This window comes from Gopherus flavomarginatus, chromosome 12, assembly GCF_025201925.1.
Source record: "Gopherus flavomarginatus isolate rGopFla2 chromosome 12, rGopFla2.mat.asm, whole genome shotgun sequence".
Taxonomy (NCBI): domain Eukaryota; kingdom Metazoa; phylum Chordata; order Testudines; family Testudinidae; genus Gopherus; species Gopherus flavomarginatus.
The window spans coordinates 19,626,312-19,649,938 of NC_066628.1; the positions used below are offsets into that span (position 1 = coordinate 19,626,312).

The 23,627-nt window shown below is 44.2% G+C and overlaps 2 pseudogenes; both read left to right on the plus strand.

The window, feature by feature from the left end:
• The window catches only part of LOC127032469 (olfactory receptor 14A16-like), a 93,106-nt pseudogene extending 70,649 nt beyond the window's left edge, over window positions 1-22,457 (plus strand).
• LOC127032579 (olfactory receptor 14A16-like) lies at window positions 6,146-7,068 on the plus strand (annotated as a pseudogene).
• Window positions 22,458-23,627: the final 1,170 nt, after the last annotated feature.

Sequence of the window (23,627 nt, forward strand, 5' to 3'; positions counted from 1 at the left end):
AGGCCTTGGGAAGTAGCCCAGGGAGGTGTAGCTGTCACACAGCTGTTACAAGAGGCACTATAGACGGCTGCAAATCCATAGGGCCCTGGGCTGGAACCGGAGTAGAGGGCGGACCCGGGTTCCCCCCAAACCTCCCAACTCCTGAGCAACACAGGAGGAGTTGATCCAGACTGTGTGGGAGATCACTGAGGTGAGCAAATCTGCCAATAAGTGCAGGACCCACCAAGGTAGAGGAGGAACTTTGTCACTATATATATATATATATATATATATATATATATATATATATATATATATAATTTTGACTGATAATACTGATGTTTATCATTAAGCATTTTTTTATTTTTATCAGTTTAAAATTTCACAGTTACACGAGATTATGAAGGGGGTCAGACAAAACTTATTTAATGATAGTACATGTAGACATTCAAAAAGTTAAAACTTGAGAACTATGAGAGCACAATGTTTCGACATGACATGAAAATATACAAAGTCAATATCCTTAAATCAAACACACATAAGTTCTCAAACAGCATTTTTCTTAATTTGTCTTGCTGGAAATGTTGATTGTTGAAGGAAATATTTGTTCGCTGGTTTGTGTGTGTGTGTGGTGAAATCAACATTTGCCAATATTTACTGATAAAAATCTAATTCTTCTAAGACTACTTATAGAGATAGCAATAGAAGGAGCATTGCATAGGCAAGACAAGACCATACCAGTGAACTATTAGTTTAGTTTTCCTAAAAGATTAAAGCTGTTGTTTGCATTGTGCATAATTCTCATTCAAATGTTGCACGTGAATAAAGAATAGTAACCAGAGTGTGTGTGGGTTTTTGTTTTTTTTTTAATCTTGAAGTCCTTGATCTATATTGTCCTCTCCATTATACCAGTTTTCTGCCACCATAACTCCACTGATTTCAGTGGGGTTACCCCACTGCCAAACTGGTACAATGGGGTGGACAGGCAAAACTCACAATGGAGGAAATTCTGATCTTGGGGATGAAGCCAAAATAACTCCAATGATTTGAGCTTTACTCTGGTGTTATTGAGATCCCAGTTTGGCCCAACCAAACCTTCCTTGATTAAACACTTATAAGTAACTTAATATTTGGCTCCTAAATAGACTTGTTCCGCATTTTATAACTATAGATCAATACCTCAACTGCCTATATTCCAAACCCAGTTGTCTTCTCTCACATATCTTGGAGAAAGGTAAAAGTGCTACCCAGAAATATGGACCTGGACACAATACATGGTGTGAATATTCCTCTCATTCACAACAGGCACCTGACTCCACAGCATCTCAAAGGTGGTAAGAAAAATAAGCCACCACACTGCTTTGGCCTCACTCTAGGAGAAGGCAGGCCCTGTGCAGATTTTGTGGTGCTGCCACGTTTTCACCAAAGATAGATCGTAATAATAATATTGAGTATGTTCCAAAGGCAGTACAAATAAATACAATCATGTAGGAGAAAGGACATCAACCCTATACATTCCTCAAATATCACAGTGATGGATATATGTAGTTGATACAGAAGGTTCAAGACAGTGGGGCAACAGACTATGTACAGGAATAAAGAGATAGATCATGCAAGTGCCTCAGCACCAAGAAGCCAGCAGATTTCCGATGGGTTCCCATGTTTCCATTTCAGTGCTGGGGAGCTGATTGTGCGAGGGGTTTGTAGACCTCCCCTTCACACTGTGCATTGCCAATTCTCGGCCCAGAGAATTTGTGGAAACTGATGCCATACTCAGTTCTGGTTCCTTGTTTTGTAACATCACTATACACAGTACACCATCTAAACTGGGACATAAAGGTGTTGTGTTTGTGTGTGAGAACCAGTGAGCATGTGTCTATTGATTGTTTTTGTGCTGGGGGAAAGAGTGTGTTTGGTGCATTTAGCCTGGTGTGTTAGAGTGAGTGTTTGCATGTTGGATAGTGTATGTGTGCCTGGTTGTGTGAAGTATGAGTGAGCATCATGGTGCATGTGTGTGCATCAGTCTATGGAAGATACTGCATGGATGCTTGTGTGAGTGTTTGCCTGTGTGTTTAAATGGCAACTACTGAACACAATAAAAGCTACCTTCCTCCTTCCTTATTGCTCATAATCTAGCACATCAAATTCCCCATAATATGCAGGAGGCAAAATCCAAATAGAGCTGGGTGAATAATAGATTTTTCATTTCACTGGCAATTTTGAAAAATCAGAAAAAAAATAATTGTGGGTCAAACTGAAAATGCTATTTTTTCCAAATTTCAGGTGAATCAAAAAGTAAAAAAAAAAAAATTGTTTCAGGTTTCATTTTGACAAAATCTAAATATTTTGTTTCAGTGTTGACCATGTTTCAAAGTAAAATTAAGGAAAAAAAATAAATGAAATGTTGTTTTGTACTGGAAAATCAGAATGATTCATTCCAAAATGGGAAATTGTTTTATACTTCAACTGACAATGCCACTATTTTTACCTCTGACCAGTGCAAAATTTGTAGTACATTTTAGGAATGGACATAAATCTTCTCTCACACTGATAATAATCCTGATTACTTCTATTGATCGACTTTAGTGTTGATGGATTTGCTCCACATTTATATCAGTCTAAACTAGGAGCTGAACTTTACTCTGGCAGCTTGATCAACATGCCTATTTTTTAAACTGTTTATTTAGGAAGATTAAAAAGTTTGCAAATCCTTGCCGTGTAAATATCAGAAAGAAAACTATCCTTACAACAGCGAACTTTGGTTTAAAGAGACATCAGACAGGAATATAGTCACCAAATCTTTCTATTTAACAGGGTTTTACCATAGTACAGAGTGACATTACTGTATTCATATATTAACAGAACAGGTATGTCTAACAAATGTTCATATGCAAAGCAATTGGACAGGTGTGCTGGTGTTTTGTTTTGTTTTATTTTGCAGGTGAATATACTTTGAGCACTGAATAAGAGGTCACCAAATATCTAAGTATCTATCTGTCCTCTGTCTATTTTACTGACTATATAATGGTCCATTTGCAGCAGTTGACAAGAAGTTAAGAGGACCGGGAGCGGGGTGAGAGGAGGAAAAAACATAGGGAAATAGTTTTACATTGTGTAATGACCCATCCACTCGCAGTCTTTATTGAAGCCTAATTTAATGGTGTCCATTTTGAAACTTAATTCCAATTCAGCATTCTCTCATTGGAGTCTGTTTTCGACGGTTTTTTTTTGTTGGAATATTGCGACTTTTAGATCTGTAATCAAGTGACGAGGGAGACAGAAGTGTTCTCTGACAGGTTATTGAATGTTATAATTCTTGATGTCTGATTGGGGTCCATTTATTCTTTTCCATAAAGACTGTCTGGTTTGACCAATGTACATGGCAGAGGGACATTGCTGGCACATGATGGTATATATCACATTAGTAGATATTGTAACTATTCCAACTACACCAAGTTGTAACTATTATCCTCACTGTAGGGATAACAACTGAGGAATGGAACAGTGAAGGGACTGAACAAAGTCAGAGGTATAGTTGGGATCAGATCTCAGGATACCTTGGACTCTAGCTTTTTATTAATTAATTATCTGATATGATAGGCCCATTATATTATGTAAGACACAGTCTTTGCCCCAGGGACAGGCAAAGGGTGGGAGGGAAAAGACAGCCCCAGGGAAGGACTTTCCCAAGATAACACAGCAGGTCAGCTGCAGGATTAGGAACTGATGACAGATGTCTGGAGTACAGTAATGTGTGCCCGCAGTGTTTGGCCGCAATTTTTCCTCTAGATCCTGCTGCCTCATTGGAATTGTGATTATTTTAGTTTCTGGAAACTCTTCAGGGAAGTAGATGGCAAGAGAAATTAAAAGTTGCCTCTGGGCAGTTGAGGGCTCCAGGCAGTGAGTCCCACAAGTTCTTAGAAAACATACATATATAAATCACATTCCAGCAGCTCAGACTCAGTGCGGTGGGGTAACAGCCTCTCATAGTACAGTGATAAGGGCATTAGATAGAGAGATTGGTGGATAGAACAGTGTGTATGGGGCTCGAGAGAGAGGTGGAAACCAATTGCAGGAGGAGAAAAGACATCTCAGTCTGGGAAGATTCCACCCAGACCAGTACTGTAAGTTTGCTCTTGCAATTAAATATATTTGGGAGTTACACAGTGGCACTTTAAGGATGAAATTGTAAGTGATGATAGATTTTTTTTCATAGTTTCACTCTTAGCTCAAATTGGGCATGGGAAACTGAGGCAGTCCAAAGAACTTAGCTTAGGAAAGAGAGGGCAGAATATCTGCCTCAGTTTCCTTCTACTGGGAGTGGGGAAATTGATGAAATTGACACACATTATTTAGAATAGTTTGAGGATTTACATTAAAGTAGTCCAAAAATTGTGACACACACTATCAGCTCATTGATACTTTTCTCTCTGTATACATTAGTTTGTTGTTTCTGCTGTCTGTCTGTTTGTACTTTTCTCTCTCAATTAGTTGTTTTTATATCTTTACCTGTTAGTTTTTGTTTGTTCTGTGTTTCTCTCGCACTCTCTCTGTCTATACTTTTCTTACTTGTGTCTCGTTCTTTGTTGTTCTACCTATCTATTTATCTATCAATCAATTTGTATCTACTTCTCAGTTTATTGTTACTTCTGTCTATCAAATTGCTGCAAGGGCCATTGAGTCAAGTGGGTTTGAGTGGTGTGGCCTAGGAGCCTGGACTCCTGGGTTCTATCCCCAGCTCTGGAAAATGAGTGGGGTGTAGTGGGTAATAATAGCAGGGACAAGAGGCAGGCCTCCTGAGTTTCATGTGTGGCTCTGGGCGGAAATTCAGTCCAGGGTGGAGAGGAGAGAAACCAGAACCGGGGGTTCTATTTCTGTCTCTCATAAGGACTCTGGGACAGGCACCCCTCATAACTTGAAGCTAAGTGGTTAGGGCACTTTGCTGGCTTGTGACAAACACACTCAATCCTTCCCTCTGACTGATGATGAGAAGGGTTTGAATTCCCACTTTATAGGAGGGTGCCTGAGCCGCTAGGCTAAGGGCTGTTCTGAAATGAGACTGTCTCAGTCTCTCTTGTTGAAGCTGCTCCACTCTGTATCAATAATTAAATAGTTATTGGATCAGGGACTTGAACTCTTCCAGACAAAAGGAGAGTGACCCAAGTACCATGCTGGAGAATTCTTCTCACTTGCGTTCGTTAGCCCAATGACTCTCCATTGTCACTTGCAGCAGTCATTGCTGATGGCAATAGTGAGTCACTGGGACAGAGACTGAGATACAGTCTGATGCAGTCGTTAGAGGAGGGGACTGGGAGTCACGACACGTCACTTTTGTTCCCAGCTCTGGGAGGGAGTTGGGTCCAGTGGGTATAGCCAGAAGTTCTGGCCTGTGTTTCCAGCTCCGGGAGGGGTGTTGGATTTACTGAGTTAGTTCAGCGGGCGAACTGGGAGTCAGGACTCTTGGGTTCTCCTCCAAGCTCTGGGAGGGAGTTTAGATGAGTAGTTAGAGAAGCAGGAGGGAACCGGAATGTCTGTCTCTTGGCATGAGCATGAAACCCCAGCTAGAAGAAGAGGATGGCTTGTCAGAGGTACTGTCTGTATTCCTGAATCGATTTCACTGTGTAATTGTGGTAGGGTTCAGTCACTTCCATGCAAGATGCTGCTCCAGTTTAGAGCAGTATAAAGTTGGAGTAATTCCATGGCATGCAGGGAAATTACCCCACATTCGAAGCAGTGCCCCAGACAGCACAATCTGGCCAGGCAGTCCCCTGATTCTCCTTGGTAAAATGAGATTAGTAACATTTATACAATGTTATCTGGAGTTTGCCCACCTCTGGGTGACAGAGGTATACAAATACCTCGAAAGCAATTGTTCCTAATTCTTTTCTCCATCACTCTGGTGTAAATTAGAAGTAACTGCACTGAAGTCCATTGAGCTGATTCTACTTTCTCTCTCCCCAGTGTAAATCAGGAGTAACTCCATTGGAGTCAGTGGGAATGTTTTCTCCATACTCATTCTCATATTACACCAATCCTCAAAAGCTAAGGGTCTAACTCAAGGAAATTAAGGTGGTTTTTAATCAGGAGAGTTGTTTTACTGACCTCATCCTGGCCCTTTCTCTTTCTCCTCCCTCCACAGACATCACACAATGTCCTGAGAAAGAAAATGTCCAACCAAACCACCTTGACCGAGTTTCTTCTCCTGGGATTCTCTGAAGTTCGAGATCTGCAGATATTACACTTTGTGGTGTTTTGAGTGATTTACCTGGCAGCCCTAAAGGGGAATCTTCTTATCTTCATGGACATAACCTTCGACCACCACCTTCACACCCCTATGTACTTCTTCCTGATGAATCTGTCCATCCTAGACCTTGGCTCCATCTCTGTCATTGTCCCCAAATCCATGGCCAACTCCCTCATGAACACCAAGTCCATTTCCTATGCTGGATGTGTTGCTCAAGACTTTTTTTTCTCTTCTTCGGGGTGGGAGCGGATTTTTCCCTTCTTACCATCATGGCGTATGACTGATATGTCTCCATCTGCCAACCACTGCACTATGAGATAATGATGAACAGCAGAGCTTGTGTCCAAATGGCAGCTGGTGCCTGGATCGCTGGAATTCTCAACTCTGTACTACACGCTGGAAACATGTTTGCATTGACCTTCTGTGGAGGCAACAGGATGGATCAGTTCTTCTGTGAGATCCCCCAGCTACTGAAGCTCACCTGCTCTGATTCATAACTGACTGAAGTTAGGATTATTGCTTTTAGTACATTGTTATGCTTAGGCTGCTTTATTTTTATCACTGTGTTGTATGTTCAGATCTTCAAATCAGTGTTGAGAATCCTCTTTGAACAGGGCCGGCATAAAGCCTTTTCCACCTGCCTCCCTCACCTCATTGTGGTCTCTTTGTTTGTTTGCATTTCTAGCTTTGCCTACCTGAAACCCACCTCCAGCTCCCCATCTGCTCTGGATCTTGTGATGGCTGTTCTCTATTCTGTATTGCCACCAATCATGAATCCAATTATCTACAGCATGAGGAACAAGGAGATGAAAGCTTCCCTAAGAAGACTGACTGGGTGTAGGTAATTCACCAAGAATTCATTTTTGTCTTTCTCTAATAAAAGCTTACTTACTTAGTATCTGCTCATTAATGTCAGTTGTTTCCATGACCACACAGCTTGCACTCAACCAGGTCTGATTCTGATCTCAGTTGCACCAATGCAAATCCAGATTAACTCCTCTATTGTCACTGCTGCTGGGGTGATTTGCACCAGTAGAAAATCTGGTCCAGATGTGAAGTTAAATAGGTGCAAATTATGTGTGCAAAAGAAATCAGGCTTTCATTCTGTGTGAAAACAATACCCATTACACTGCTTGACCACTAGCACCCATTCCATGGCCAGTTAAAACAATGATGAGAGTTGTCTCGCTTGTGTGTATAAATCAGGAGTAGCTTCGTTGGAACCAGAGGAGTCAGACTGGTGTAAGACTGGGGTAATTGAGAAGACATTTGGGGTAGATCCTCAGCACATCAGTGTAGTTCCATTGACTTTGGTGGCCCTAAAGCAATTTGCAGCATTTGTGGATCTGAGCTACTGCTTCCAATGGAGCTGCGTATCCATTGCCACGAGCTGTCAACTGGGCCCACTGTCTTCTAAACCACCATTCGTGAACTAAACATTAAAGGGGGACAAGGAGCCAGACTCTGTCAGTGGGGCTTACATGTACAACGGGCATATGAGTAATGGAGAGACTAGCTAGAAATTACAAGGAGGTTTCTAACCACCAGTGGGGCAAGGGTCTGGAGCAGCCTCAAAATATAAGTTGGGTGGGACGGAGTGCAAGTGACCGAATTCATTTTAAGACAGCTGGACACATGTCTGAGTGAGATTGTATGATGGGGTTGCTTGTGATGGTGGAGGGCAGAGGTCAGCAACCCTGGGTCTCACTTGCAGCGTATGTCTTATGTTTCTAGAAGTTCATGCTTCAGGGTTTCGTATGGCCACTGGCAGGGGTCATGAAGGGATTCCCCCCCCCCCGCAGTGTATTCTGGGAGATTTTTTTTTTATTTCAAACACTGTTGCATCAGGGCAGCCCTAGCTGGAGATGGAACATTGGATGGGATGTGCTAGGGCTCTGAGGTGGCACTGAGCCATTATCTCTCTCTTGGGTGTTTGGCTGGCTAGTTCCTGCTCACATGCTCAGGGTCTAACTGATCATCATGTGGTGGTCAGAAAGGAATTTTCCCCCTAGTCAGATTGGCCGGGACCTTGAGGGGGTTCGCTTTCCGCTCCAACATGTGGTGCGGATAACTTGCCATGATTTTCTGTGTGTATCTCAATCATTTCCCTGCCATTGTAGGGGCCTCGGGAACGGGTGCAACTCAGTCTCTCCTATTCTTTGCCATTGGCACAGAACCGTCTAGTTTCCTGAGGTCTGCAACTCTTTGGTCTAATTTCAGTTGTTGGATTTGGTGCGCGGGTGCCGGATGGTGTTGGAGTACTGCAGGTCAGACTGGATGATCTGGTCATCCCTTCTGGCCTTGAACTCTATGACTCTGTAACTTTATGGATGTGTAGGGATAGAGGAAAGAAGAAGGGGCCACACAGAGAATATACACAAGTACAGTCCATAGCTTTGCATTAATACAACTGTCTGTGAGGGACTGTCCTCCTGGCTGAGGGAGGTGACTCAAGCTCAGATGGAGCCCTTGACCCATGTAGCTGTGCATTGTCACTGTATAAACCCCAGCCATGGGCAGTGTGTGTTATGAGGCCCCTCTGTGCCACACCTAGAGGATTGGACGCTGTTCCAGTGGCTGTCAGGCAGCCTTGCTGTTCAGTTCAAGCTGTAGAAGCTCGTACTTTGGGTCCTAGATGTCTCTGGTTAAACCCCCCGGTGCCAGCCTAGATTAGATGGTGACCCTCACATACGTGCAAGTGGCCTAAGAACTTAAGAGGACCTTTTTCCTGCACTAATCAGAGGCTGATGTTGCCTACCAAGCTTCTGCAGAACAGCAGCGGGAGTGAGACCTGAGAGGGGAGGGACTCCCTAGTGCGAGAAGGGGCAGGTTTATTTCCAGATCATCTCAGACATGCCCATTCCTAGTCCCTCTGCACCCTGGAGACAGAAGATGCATGACATGGGCAGGGGTGTGTGTGTTGCTCTCAGCTCAGGTTGGTAGAGCTTGTCAAAGTAACTTGTCATTGGAAAATGGTTTCCTCAACCTATTTGTGACAGATGCTGCTATGTTTTTAGCTGAGTTAAACAATCTGCCAATGGCTTGGAAAAATGTTGCCCAACTCTGCCCTCAACTAGGTTGGCCACTGATGCATTCCAAGAGTACCGGACATTCTGGTGCTTCTGGGAAAGCTGTGGCCCCATCCACCAGTGTGACCATTCATGCCTCCCTAGTCTGTGATACTGGACAAAACCATGTCTGGTTTTCTCTCAGTACCAGACAAGAGACAAGTCACACAAAAGGGGATTATCCAGTTTAAAGCCAAAGAATGTCCATCTACCTCAACCCACCACGCTCACCCCTGTGGAACAGCTTCTGCACAGCTTCCTAAATACCTCCTCTACCAGAAATGTGTTCCAACAAACTGAATCTCCCGCATTTTGTCCCATTTTGTCCCAGAGGCACTGGTGGTGGGTATATTGTCCAACAGTGAACATTGTGGCTCCAGGGCCAGTGCAAGGATACTTTGCGCCCTAGGCGAAACTTCCTCGCATAGCATTGATTATAAACTTTCAAAAATGAGTATTGCATAATATGGCATTTTTCATTAGAATTAATACACCTTCGACTTGAAAATTTATTAATTTTATTATTTAGTCAATATATTTAGTGAACATAAATGAATAACCTGACAGGGTGTGGGGCTGACTAGTTTCAGGCAGAGGTGTGTGGCAGGGGTTGGCTGGAGACAAGGGGGTGAGAGGCTGGCTGGAGGCAGGGGAGGAGTGTGATAGGGGTTGGCTGGAGACAGAGGTTGCGGGGCAATCTGCTGGGAGGGCAGAGGGTGCAGCAGGGGCTGGCTGGGGGCAGGGCAGGGGTCTGTGGCAGGGATTGGCTGGAGACAGAGGTTGCAGGGCAAGCTTCTGGGAGGGCAGGGGTTGCAGCAGGGGTTGGCTGGAGGCAGGGCAGGGGGTGTGGGGCTGGCTGGAGGAAGGGCCGGGGATGCTAAAGGGGCTAGCTGGAGGCAGGGCAGGGGGTGCAATGGGGGCTGGCTGCAGGCAGGGTGGCAGGTACCAGGGCCATCCCTAGATATTCTGGGGCCCTACGCAGCCTTTTGTGGGGGGGGAGTGGGCAGGCCTCTGTGGGAGGGTGGGGCTGGCTTTGAGGCCAGGGGGCAACCAACCCCTGGCACTCCCCGGTGGCGCGGCAGGGGCCGGGTCTCAGTGCGTGCAAGTCCAGCCCTGCTGCAGAGCTCAGGGGAGTGGGAGCAGGGCTGAGCAGGGGCGGAGGCTCTGGGGCAGAGCCAGAGCAGCAGGGAGCAGTGAAGCGCCCCCGGTGACCGGAGGAGGAATGATATCACTTCCCGGCCTGCCGGAGCTGATCAAAGCCGCAACACCAGGTGAGCATCCCAGACATTTTGGACACTGCTTTTTGATGCCCACAAATCTTGGCGCCCTAGGCAGCTGCCTAGTTTGCCTATTGGTTGCACCAGCCCCGACGGTGAGGGAGATGGATCCAAGGTCCAAGATGGACAGATTCATCAGGAAGAAGTACCTGGGGGTGTGAATGTGGTGGTCAAGCACTACAAGGATGATAAAAAGGAGATTCCCTTTCAGGGCTATCAGATAAAGCCCTAGAAACACCACAAACTGTAAAATCTGCATCTCCTGAACCTCAGAGAATCCCAGGAGAAGAAACTCGGTCACGGTGGTTCAGCTGGACTTTTTCTTCCTCAGCACATCATGTCCTGCCTGTGTAGGGCAGGAGAAGGGCACTGCTCAGGTTTAGAGTGACAGAGGAAATGATCCTGATTTTCTTTCTCTAATACACCCTAAAATAATGTGGCGTGTTTAGCCGAGCAAAACACCAGCTGAGAGGGGATATGGTCACTTTCTATAAATATATCAGGGGGATAAACACCAGGGAGGGAGAAGAGTTATTGATGCTAAAGGAAAATGCTGGCACAGGAACTAATGCGGATAAGCTGGCCATGAGTAAATTTAGGCTGGAGATTCGAAGAAGGTTTGTTCCCAGTAGAAGAGGGCTGAACTAGGGCTGACATTTATTCCTTTAAAAAAAAACAAAAACAAAAAATCTTTAGATGCTGTTGTCAGATGCTACTAGTGTGGTGCTCTGCTCTGTTCAATGTTGGTATCACTCAGCTGCGTGCATGTGTTCCCTCTGTGTGCTGCCCCAGCTCTGGAGATAGCTGACACAGTAGACCCAAAGAGAACCCCCAATAACCACATTGCCTAGTAAGGTACGAAGGCACGTCGGCCAGGTTTATTGCTGTATGGACACAATTGCAGTTCCCCGTAGATTACTTAGTCTACGGGCATACTACGAGAAAGTGTCCCTGGTCAATGGACTCGGCTCAGTCAGTGGCGGGACTTTCCAGTGCTCCCTCGGCCAGACAAAGACATCGCCCCAAAGATGCATTCTTATACACAGATACAAACAAGTTACACATCACTCCTGACATATTGAGGTACAACCCTTCTATGTAGCAAGGTACAACCCCTCTACATAGTAAGGTGCCGCCTCTCACCTTGTACATGTTGGTTTGAACTAAACATCATATTACCCTTTTGCCCCTGTCATTGGGATGGGTCAGTCTGTTCCTTGTTATCTGTGGAATGTTCCAGTATAGAGTGTTCTGGTACCGTGTTTGTACTTCAATAGTAGGTGGATATATGTTTGTGCAACATCAGCCCTTTCCTTGCCAGTTTCTGTGAGCAGGGCCTGCCTTTGGCTCACAGCTTAAATTTGCTTTATATTAGCAAAGTCTTGACCATTACTTTAGTTCAGGCCTCAGGCCTCATACTGAGCCTTTATCAGGGCCTGTACTTACTACAGATGCTACTTTTCAAAATAAAATGCAAATAAGACTCTTGACCATAGACATTAGTATCTTATACATAGTCTTGGCAGTATTTAATTTTTTTTTATATATGTATACATATATATATATATGTGACATAGCGTAGTGGTTAAGAGTGCCACCCTTTGATACAGGAGACCGGGGTTCAAATCCTAACACGTCACCTGCCTACTTCAAATATGAGAGCAACATGAACTAGGAGAGTCATACTGGCTTGGATGTTGCCCGGATTAACAAGGTCCCTGCCAGATGCTGAGGAACCAGGACAATCTGATGACAAGTGGGCTACTGGAACAAACCATTCATGGACGAGACAAGATAACCTGGAATTGCTGGAATGCTACTATAACAGGAGACCTAATGAGAGGGGATGTATGAGGGGACTATGGATAGACAAAAGACCTACATCCACACTTATTGAGAAACAGCTAGTTACCCAACGCTTCAACATAGTAAAGAGGAAGCTGCTCTCACAGCTTGAGATAGACCAACTCCACATTACATCCCAGACTCAAGAAGGCCTGGAAGAACAAGTGGATGTGCAGGCCACTCCAGAAGCTGAAACTTCACTGCCACCCCCTCTATTGCAGAGCACAGCAGCTGATATGAGGCCATAAAATCATGGAGAAACTAGCTACAGTCAATCCTTAAGACCAATTACCAAGGGCTCAGTGGAGAAGTACTATCAGATAGTATGCTAGAAGATGCCAATAGAGCCCTCATGACAATCCCTACTACCACCATAACTCAAACCAATGAACTGGTATACGCTACAGCCTCTGTAATCCTGGAGATGCTTGGCTGTATGATCAAGAAGAACAACAGTATGTACCCACCCTGGAAAATGAGGTTGGAGGATAAGACCAAGGCGACTCGGAGAGAAGTTAGTCAGCTGGCGGAACTAGAGATTAAGGATAAGACTGGGCTACTGAAAAAATACAAGGGCCTGACTCCATCTGAAGCCCTAGAGACTGCTAAACAAAGGCTACCAGGCTAAGGAGATACACTAGAGAAGCAAAGTCTAAAAAAGTAAATGCCCTGTTCTCTAAAGAACCATCTAAGGTGTACTCGCAATAACAGCAGAGCCACCAGCAGCAGAAACTGAACAGTACTGGAAGAACATATGGGAGAAAGAGAAGACTCATAACACCAGTGCAAAGTGGCTGCAGGACCTGAGCACAGCAATCTCCCAGAACAGAAACCAATTATCATCACAGTAGAAGACATCCAGCAGCAGGTCAAGAACATGAAAAGCTGGACAGCACCTGGACCAGACATGATCCACACCTACTGGCTAAAGAAACTAACAGCAGTGCATGAACACCTAGCAGCACAGATGAACCAGCTGCTGGCAGCAGGGTCCCACTCAAACTGGCTGACACAAGGAAGGACAGTGCTGATCATGAAAGACCCCTGCAAGGGAATAGAACCATCCAACTACCAGCCAATAACCTGCCTCCCCACAACATGGAAAATCCTATCAGGTATCATAGCCGCCAAGCTACAGGACCCTATGGGCCAGTACATGAGCACAGCTCAGAAGGGCATTGGGAACAACACCAGTTGCTCATAGATAGAGCAGTCACTCAAGTCCTAGACAAACCAATCTGAGCACAGCCTGGATTGACTACAGGAAAGCCTACGACTCAATGCCGCACACGTGGATCTGTGAATGTCTGCTGCTATACAAAGTCAATAGGATACTAAGGACCTTCCTCAAGAACTCAATGGGACTATGGAAGACAGCACTGGAAATCAACTCAAGGCAGCTTGCACAAGTGGCCATGAAGTGCGGCCTATACCAAGGTGATGCACTGTCTCCACTGCTGTTCTGCATAGGCTTAAACCCCCTCAGCCAGATAATTACAAGGACTGGATACGGGTATGGGTTTAGGAGTGGACCTACCGTCAGCCACCTCCTCTACATGGATGACATCAAGCTGTATGCTAAGAATGAACAAGACATCGACTCGCTAATCCACCTGACGCGGATTTACAGTGAGGATATCGGGATGTCATTTGGAATGGAAAAGTGTGGCCGGATGGTAGCGAAGAGAGGGAAGGTATTCAAGACTGATGGGGTGAAACTACCAGCAGGCCACATAGCAGACATACAGACCAGCTACAAGTACCTTGGCGTCCCACAGTCACATGGAAACCACGATGAGGAGGCAAGGAAGACAGCAACATCCAAGTATCATCAAAGGATAAGACAGGTCCTGAAGAGCCAGCTCAGTGGGAAAAACAAGATCCATGCCATTAACAGATAAGTCCTGCCGGTTATCAGATACCCTGCCAGTATAGTGAGCTGGCCAAAGGAGGATATGGAAGCTGCCGATGGGAAGACCCGGAAGCTCCTCACAATGCACGGAGATTTCCACCCCAAGTCCAACACCCAGAGACTGTATACCAGCCAGAAAGAAGGCGGGCGGGGCTTGGTGAGCGTCAAAGCCACTGTCCTGGACGAAACCCGAAGCATCAAGAAGTACATCAGTAAGATGGCCCCCAAAGATTAGCTGCTGAGAGAATGCCTGAGGCAGCAGCACACATGAGAGGAAGACCAAGCAGAAGAAGTGCCATGGCAAGACAAGATCCTGCATGGGATGTACCATCGACAGATAGCTGAAGTGGCTGACATTGGGAAATCCTACTAGTGGCTGGAAAGGGCTGGACTAAAAGACAGCACTGAGGCACTGATCATAGCAGCGCAGGAACAGGCACTGAGCACCAGATCCATTCAAGCAGGGGTCTACCACACTAGAGAGGATCCAAGATGCAGACTGTGCAGAGAGGCCTCAGAGACAGTCCAACACATAGTGGCAGGATGTAAGATGCAGGCAGGAACAGTATACACTGAACGGCACAACCAAGTGGCTGGCATTGTGTACAGGAACATCTGCACAGCGTATGGGCTAGATCCTCCCAAGACCAGAAGGGAGATTCCACAGAAGGTTGTGGAGAATAGCAGGGCTAAGATTCTGTGGGACTCCCAGATCCAGACGGACAAGCAGGTACTGGCCAATCAACCAGACATCGTGGTAATAGATAACGACCAGAAGACAGCGATGGTGATAGATATAGCAGTGCCAAATGACAGCAACATCAGGAAGAAGGAATATGAGAAGCTGGAGAAGTACCAGGACCTGAAAGAGGAACTAGAGAGGATGTGGAAAGTGAAGGCCAAAGTGGTCCCAGTGGTGGTAGGAGCACTCGGGGTTGTGACTCTTAAGCTGGGTGAGTGGCTCCAACAGATCCCAGGAACAACATCAGAGCTCTCTGTCCAGAAGAGTGCAGTGCTAGGAACAGCTAAGATACTGCGCAGAACTCTCAAACTCCCAGGCCTCTGGTAGAGGACCCGAGTTTGAGGAAGACACATACCACCCATAGGGGTGAGAGGGTTTTTTATATATATATATATATATATATATATATATATATATAATTTTTGACTGAAAATATTGATGTTTATCATTAAGCATTTTTATTATTTTTATCAGTTTAAATATTCACAGTTACAGGAAATTATGAAGGGGGTCAGACAATACTTATTTAACGATAGTACATGTAGAGATTCAAAGAGTTAAAACTTGAGAACTATGAAAGCACAACGTTTCAACATGATGTCAAAATATACAAAGTCAATATCCTTAAATCAAACACTCATAAGTTCTCAAGCAGCATTTTTCTTACTTTGTCTCTCTAGAGATGTTGATTGTTGAAGGAAATATTTTTTAGCTGGTTTATGTGTGTATGGTGAAATCAACATTTGCCAATATTTACAGATACAAATCTGATTCTTCCAAGACTACTTATAGAGGTAGCAATGGAAAGAGCATTGCATAGGCAACACAAGACCATAACAGTGAACTATTAATTTAGTTTTCCTAAAAGATTAAAGCTGTTGTCTGCATTGTGCATAATTCTCATTCAAATGCTGCATGTGAATAAGGAATAGTAACCAGGGTGTGTGTGTGTTTTTTTTTAATCTTGAAGTCCTTGATCTATATTGTCCTCTCCATTATACCAGTTTTCTGCCACCATAACTTCACTGATTTCAGTGGGGTTACACCACTGCAAAACTGCATGGGGCAAAAAGTGGCATTATAGTTTCAGAGTTAAAGACAGCAAGTCTTACCTCTTTTTACAGTCCAGCAGCTATCCAAGAAGGTTTTCTGGTACAATGGGGTGGACAGTTTTCATTCTTTATTAACTCAGGCAAAACTCACGATGGAGGAAATTCTGATCTCGGGGATGAAGTCGAAATAACTCCAATCACTTCAGCTTTACTCTGGTGTTACTGAGATCCCAGTTTGGCTCAACCAGTCTTGCCTGATTAAAAACACATATAAGTAACTCTAAATTTGGCTCCTAAATAGACTTGTTTAGCAATTTATAACTATAGATCAACACACCTGCAGCATATATTCCAAACTAAATTGTTTTCTCTCATGTACCTTGGAGAATGGCAAAAATGCTACCCAGAAATATAGACCTGGAGCCAATACATAACAGGCATCTGACCCCAAAGCATCTCAAAGGAGGTAAGAAAAATAAGCCACCACACTGCTTTGGCCTCACTCTAGGAGAAGGCAGTCCCTGTGCAGATTTTGCGGAGCTGCCACTTTTCCACCAAAGATATGTAAGAATAATATTAGGTGTGTTCTGAGGGCAATATAAATACAAATTCTCATGTAGGAGAAATGGCAACAGCCCTAACCATTCCTCAAATGTCACAGTGATGGATATAGTTCAGAAAGAAGGTTCAAGACAGTGGGGCAACAGATTATGTACGGGAATAAAGAGATAGATCATGCAAGTACCTCAGCACCAAAAAGCCATCAGATTTCCAGTGGGTTCCCATGTTTCCATTTCAGTGCTGGGGAGCTGGTTGTGCGAGGGGCTTGTAGACACCCCCTGACACACTCTATGCATTGCCAATTCTCAGCCCAGATAATTTGTGGGAACTGATGCCAAACTCAGATCTGGTTCCTTGTTTTGTAACATCACTATATACAGTACACCATCTAATCTGGGACATAAAGGTGTTGTGTTTGTGTGTGAGAGACAGTGAGTGAGTGTCTATGATTGATTTTGTGCTGGAGGAAAGAGTGTGTTTGGTGCATTTAGGCTGGTGTGTTAGACTGAGTGTTTGCATGTTGCATGATGTATGTGTGCCTGCTTGTGTGACGTGTGAGTGAGCATCATGGTGTGTGTGTGTGCATCAGTCTATGGAAGATACTGCATGGATGCTTGTGTGAGTGTTTGCCTATGTGTTTAAATGGCAACTATTAAATACAATAAAAGTTACCTTCTCCCTTCCTTATTGCTCGTAATCTAGCACATCAAATTCCCCATGATATGCAGGAGGAAAATCCAAATAGAGCTGGGCGAATAATAGATTTTTCATTTCACTGGCAATTTTGAAAAATCAGAAAATAAATAATTGTGGGTCAAACTGAAAATGGTATTTTTCCAAATTTCAGGTGAATCAAAAAGTCAAAAACAATTTTGTTTCAGGTTTCATTTTGACAAACTCTAAACATTTTCTTTCAATGTTGACTACGTTTCAAAGTAAAATTAAGGAAAAAAAATAAATGAAAAGTTGTTTTGTACTGGAAAATCAAAATATTTCATTCCCAAAAGGGAAATTGTTTTACACTTCAACTGACAATGCCACTTATTTTAACCTCTGACTAGTGCAAAATTCTGTAGTCTCTTTTAGGAATGGACATAATTCTTTTCTCACACTGATATAAATCCTGATTATTTCTATTGATCTACTTTAGTGTCAGTGGATTTATTCCAAATTTATATCAGTCTAAACTAGGAGCTGAACTTTTCTCTGGCAGCTAGATCAACATGTCCATTTTCTTAAACTGTTTATCTAGGAAGCTTTAACAAGTTTACAAATCCTTGCCATGTAAATATTAGACACAAAACAATCATTGCAACAGTGAAACTTTGTTTAAAGAGACATCAGACAGGAATATAGAGCACCAGATCTTTCTATTTAACAGGGTTTTACCATAGTACAGAGTCAGGATCATTACAACTCCTATGTCATTACTGGAGATTTTATTAAAGTGAGTGACATTTCTGTATTCACGTATTAACAGACCAGGTATGTCTATCAAACGTACATATGCAAAGCAATTGGACAGGTGTGCTGGGATTTTATTTTATTTTATTTTAATTTATTTTCTCGGTGAATATACGTTGAGCACTGAATAAGAGGTAACCAAATATCTAAGTATCTATCTGTCCTCTCTCTATTTTGCTGACTATGTATTAGTCCATGTGCAGCAGTTGACAAGAAGTTGAGAGGAATGGCAGGGGGAAGGGGAGGAATAAACATGGGGAAATAATATTACTTTGTGTAATGACCCATCCACTCCCAGTCTTTATTCAAGCCTAATTTAATGATGTCCATTTTGCAAATTAATTCCAATTCAACCGTCTCTCATTGTTGTAATATTGCAACTTTTAGATCTCTAATCGAGTGACCAGGGAGATTGAAGTGTTCTCTGACTGGTTTTTGAATGTTATAATTCTTGACATCTGATTGGGGTCCATTTATTCTTTTCCATAGAGACTGTCCGGTTTGGCCAATGTACATGGCAGAGGGACATTGCTGGCACATGATGACATATATCACATTGGTAGATGTTGTAACTTTTCCAACTATTCCAACTACTCCAAGCTGTAACTCTTATTGCAATTGTAGAGATGACAACTGAGGAATGGAACAGTGAAGGGACTGAACAAAGTTAGAGGAATAGTTGGAATCAGATCTCAGGATACCTTGGACCTTAGCTTTTTAATAATTAATTATCTGATGGTTGAACCTGATATGAGAGGCCCATTATATTAGGTAAGAAACAGTCTCCGCCCCAGGGACAGGCAAAAGGTGGGAAGGAAAAGACAGCCCCACGGAATGACTTTCCCAAGGTAACACAGCAGGTCAGCAGCAGGGCTAGGAATTGATGCCAGATGTCTGGAGTACAGTCCTGTGTGCCAGCAGTGTTTGGCCCACAATTTTTCCTCTAGATCCTGCTGCCTCATTGGAATTGTGATTATTTTAGTTTCTGGAATCTGTTCAGGGAAGTAGAGGGCAAGGGAAATTAAAGGTTGCCTCTGGGCTTTTGAGGGCTCCAGGGAGTGAGTCTCACAAGTCCTTAGAAAACATATATGGATAAGTCACCTTCCTGCAGCACCAGCCCTTTTGACACCCAGCTCATCTGCAGACAGCACAGATCTTAGTGTATTTCCAGCAGCTCAGCCTCAGTGTGGTGGGGGAACGGCCTCTAATAGTACAGTGGTAAGAGCATAAGACAGAGAAATTGGTGGCTAGAGCAATGTGTATGGAGCAAGAGAGAGAGGGCAAACCAATTGCAGTGTGTAGCTGGAGGAGAAAAGACATGTCAGTTTGGAAGATTCCACATTGACCAGCACCATAAGTTTGCTCTTGCAATTAAATATATTTGGGAGTTACACAGTAGCACTTTAAGGATGAAATTGTAAGTGATTTTTTTTTCATAGTTTCACTCTTAGTTCAATTCGGGCATGGGAAACTGAGTCAATCCAAAGAATTTATCTTAGGAAAGAGAGGGCAGAATATCTGTGCCTCAGATTCCTTATATTGTGAGTGGGGAAATTGATGAAATTGACAGATTTTTTTTTAGAATGGATTGAGGAGTTTACATTAAAGTAGTCCAAAAATTGTGACAAACACTATCAGCTCATTGATACTTTTCTCTCTGTATACATTAGTTTGTTGTTATTGCTGTCTGTCTGTCTGTTTGTACTTTTCTCTCTCAATTAGTTTTTACTTCTCTATCTATCTGTTAGGTTCTGTTAGTTCTGTCTTTCTCTCGCACTCTCTGTATCTGTTCTTTTCTTACATGTTTCTCTCTCTTAGTTTGTTGTTCTATCTATCTATCATCAATTTGTGTCTAGTTCCCAATTTACTGTTACTTCTGTCTATTAAATTATTGCAAGAAAGGTTGAGTCAAGGGGGTTAGTGTAGTTGTGACTAGGAGCCTGGACTCCTGGGTTCTAGCCCCAGCTCTGGAAAGAGATTGGGGTCTAGTGAGTAAGAGTAGCGGGGACAGAGAGCCAGGCCTCCTGAGTTTTATGTGTGACTCTAGGTGAAAGTTCAGTCCAGTTTGTAAAGAGGAGGAACCAGAACGGGAAGTGTTCTATTTCTGTCTATCATAAGGACTGTGGAGCAGGCACCCCTCATAACTTGATGCTAAGTGGTTAGGGCACTCTGTTGGCTTGTGTCAAACTCAGGTTCAATCCTTCCCTCTGATTGATGATGAGAAGGGGTTTGAATTCCCACTTTACAGGAGGGTGCCTGAGTCACTAGGCTATGGGCTGTTCTGAAATGAGGGTTTCAGTCTCTCCTGTTGAAGCTGCTCCATTCTATGAAAATTAAATAGTCACTGGAGCAAGGACTTGAACTCTTCCAGATAACAGGTGAGTGCCCCAAGTACCACACTGGAGAATCAGTCTCACTAGCGTTCGTTAGCCCAATGACTCTCCATTGTCACTCTCAGCAGTCATTGCTGATGGCAATGGAGAGTCACTGGGACAGAGGCTGATGCAGTCGTTAGAGGCGGGGACTGGGAGTCATGACATGTCACTTGTGTTCCCAGCTCTGGGAGTGAGTTGAGTCCAGTGGGTAGAGCCAGAACACCTGGCCTGTATTTCCAGCTCCGAGAGGAGTGTTGGATTTACAGAGTTAGTGCAGGGAGCAAACTGGGAGTCAGGACTCCTGGGTTTTCTTCCAAGCTCTGGGAGGGAGTTTAGACGAGTGGTTAGAGAAGCAGGAGGGGAGCCGGAATGTCTTTCTCTCACAGCGAGTGTGGAAATGTGGCTAGAACAGGAGATGGGGAACCAGAGCTCCTGGGCTGTATTACTAACTCAAGTTTACCATGTAATTATGACTGGGATGGGTCACCTCCATGTGAGATGCTGCTCCAGTTTAGAGAAGTATAAAGTGGGACTAATTCCATGGCAGGCAGTGAAATTACCCCACATTCGAAGCAGTGCCCCTGACAGCAGAATCTGGCCAGGCAGACCCCATATTTCCCTCTGTAAACTGAGGATAGCAACACTGTTATCCAGAGTTCGCCCACCTCTGAATGACAGAGTTAACAAATTCCTCGAAAGCAATTGCTCCTATTTCTCCTCTTCGTCACCCTGGTGTAAATTAGGAGTAACTGCGCTGGAGTCCATTGAGCTGATTCTACTTTCTCTTTCCCCAGTGTAAATCAGGAGTAACTCCATTGGATTCAGTGGGGCTGTTTTCCCCATCCTCATTCCCTTATTACACCAATCTTCACAAGCTAGGGGTCTGACTCAAGGAAATTAAGATGGATTTCACAAAAGGAGGGTTATTTTACTGATCTAATCCTGGCCCTTGGTCTTGTCCTTCCCTCTGCAGACATCCTGAAACATGTCCTGAGAAAGAAAATGTCCAACCGAACCACCGTGACTGAGTTCCTTCTCCTGGGATTCTCTGAAGTTCGGGAGCTGCAGATTTTGCACTTTGTGGTGTTTCTAGTGATTTATCTGGCATCCCTGGTGGGGAATCTTCTTGTCATTGTGGTTGTAGCCCTCAACAACTACCTTTACACTCCCATGTACATCTTCCTGATGAATCTGTCCATTGTAGACCTTGGCTTCATCTCTGTCACCATCCCCAAATCCATGGTCAACTCTCTCATGAACACCACGTCCATTTCCTATGCTGGATGTGTTACTCAAGTCTTTTTTCTCATCTTCTTTCTGGGAGAGGATGTTGCCCTTCTTACTGTCATGGCATATGACCGATATGTCGCCATCTGCCAACCACTGCACTATGACGCAATGATGAACAGCAGAGCTTGTGTCCAAGTGGCAGCTGGTGCCTGGATCAGTGGGATTCTCAGCTCTGTGCTACACACCGGGAACACATTTGCATTGACGTTCTGTGGAGGCAACACGGTGGATTAGCTCTTCTGTGAGATCCCCCAGCTACTCAAGCTCACCTGCTCTGACTCATATATGAGTGAAGTTGGGGTTATTGCCTTTAGTATATGTTTAGTCTTAGGCTGCTTTATTTTTATCACTGTGTCGTATGTTCAGATCTTCAAATCAGTGTTGAGAATCCCCTCTGAACAGGGTCGACATAAGGCCCTATCCACCTGCCTTCCTCACCTCACTGTGGTCTCCTTGTTTGTTTGCACTGGCGTCTTTGCCTACCTAAAACCCACCTCCAGCTCCCCATCTGCTCTGGATCTTGTGGTGGCTATTCTTTATTCTGTATTGCTGCCAATCATGAATCCAATTATCTACAGCATGAGGAACAAGGAGACAAAAGCTGCCCTGAAGAGACTGACTGGGTGTAGGCAATTCACAAATAATTAATTTTCTGTCTTTATCTAATAAAGGTTTGCTTATGTTGTATTTGTTCATTTATGTAGTTTATTTCCATGACCAAACAGCTTGCACAGAACTAGGTCTGATTCTGATCTCAGTTGCACCAATGCAAATCTAGATTAACTCCACTGATGTCACTGCTGCTGGGGTGATTTATACCAGCAGAAAATCTGGCCCATTTGTAGAGTTAAATGGGTGTAAAGTATATGCGTGAGTGGAAAGAGACTTTCGTTTCATGCCAAAACAATTCCTGTTATACTGCTTGGTCACTTGCATCCATCCCATGGCTAGTGAAAACAATGATTGGAGTTGTCTTGCTTGTGTGTATAAATCAGGGGTGGCTTTATTGGAACCAAAGGAGTCAGACTAGTGTAAGAATGGAGTAGTTAAGAAAACATTTGGGGTTGATACTCAGCACATCAGTGTAGTTCCATTGACTTTGGTGGCACTAAATCAATTTGCAGCATCTGTGGATCTGAGCTACTGCCTCCAATGGAGCTGTGTATCCATTGCCACCAGTTGGGGACTGGGTCCATTGTCTTATAAACCACCATTTGTGGCCTAACCACTAGAGGGGGACTACAAGCCAGACTGTGTTAGCCTGGCTCCCATGCACATTCGGGTGTGTGAGAGATGGAGAGACGGGCTAGAAATTATGGGGAGGTTTCTAACCACCAGTGGGATGAACTTCTGGAGCAGCCTCCCAATAGCAGTTGTGCAGGGCAAATGACTTAATTACTTTTAAGAGCGACCTGGACACATGTCAGAGTGGGATTGTATGACTGAATGGGATTGTATGACTGGGCTGCTTGTGATGCTGGGGGGCAGAGCTCAGCAACCCTGTGAGTCACTTGCGGTGTATGTCTTAAGTTCCTAAAAGCTCGTTCTTCGGGGTTCTGTCTGGCCACTGGCAGGGGTCAGGAAGGGATTCCTCCTCCTCCAGTGTATTCTGGGAGGTTTATTTTCTTTTTTAATCACTGAAGCATTCAGGGCAGCCCTAGCTGGAAATGGGACATTGGTTGGGCTGTGCCAGGGCTCTGAGGTGGCACTGAGACATTATCTCTCTCTCTCTCGGTTGCTTGGCTGCCTGGTTCTTACCCACTTGCTCAGGGTCCAACTGATCACCATGTGGGGGTCAGGAAGGAATTTCCCTCGTAT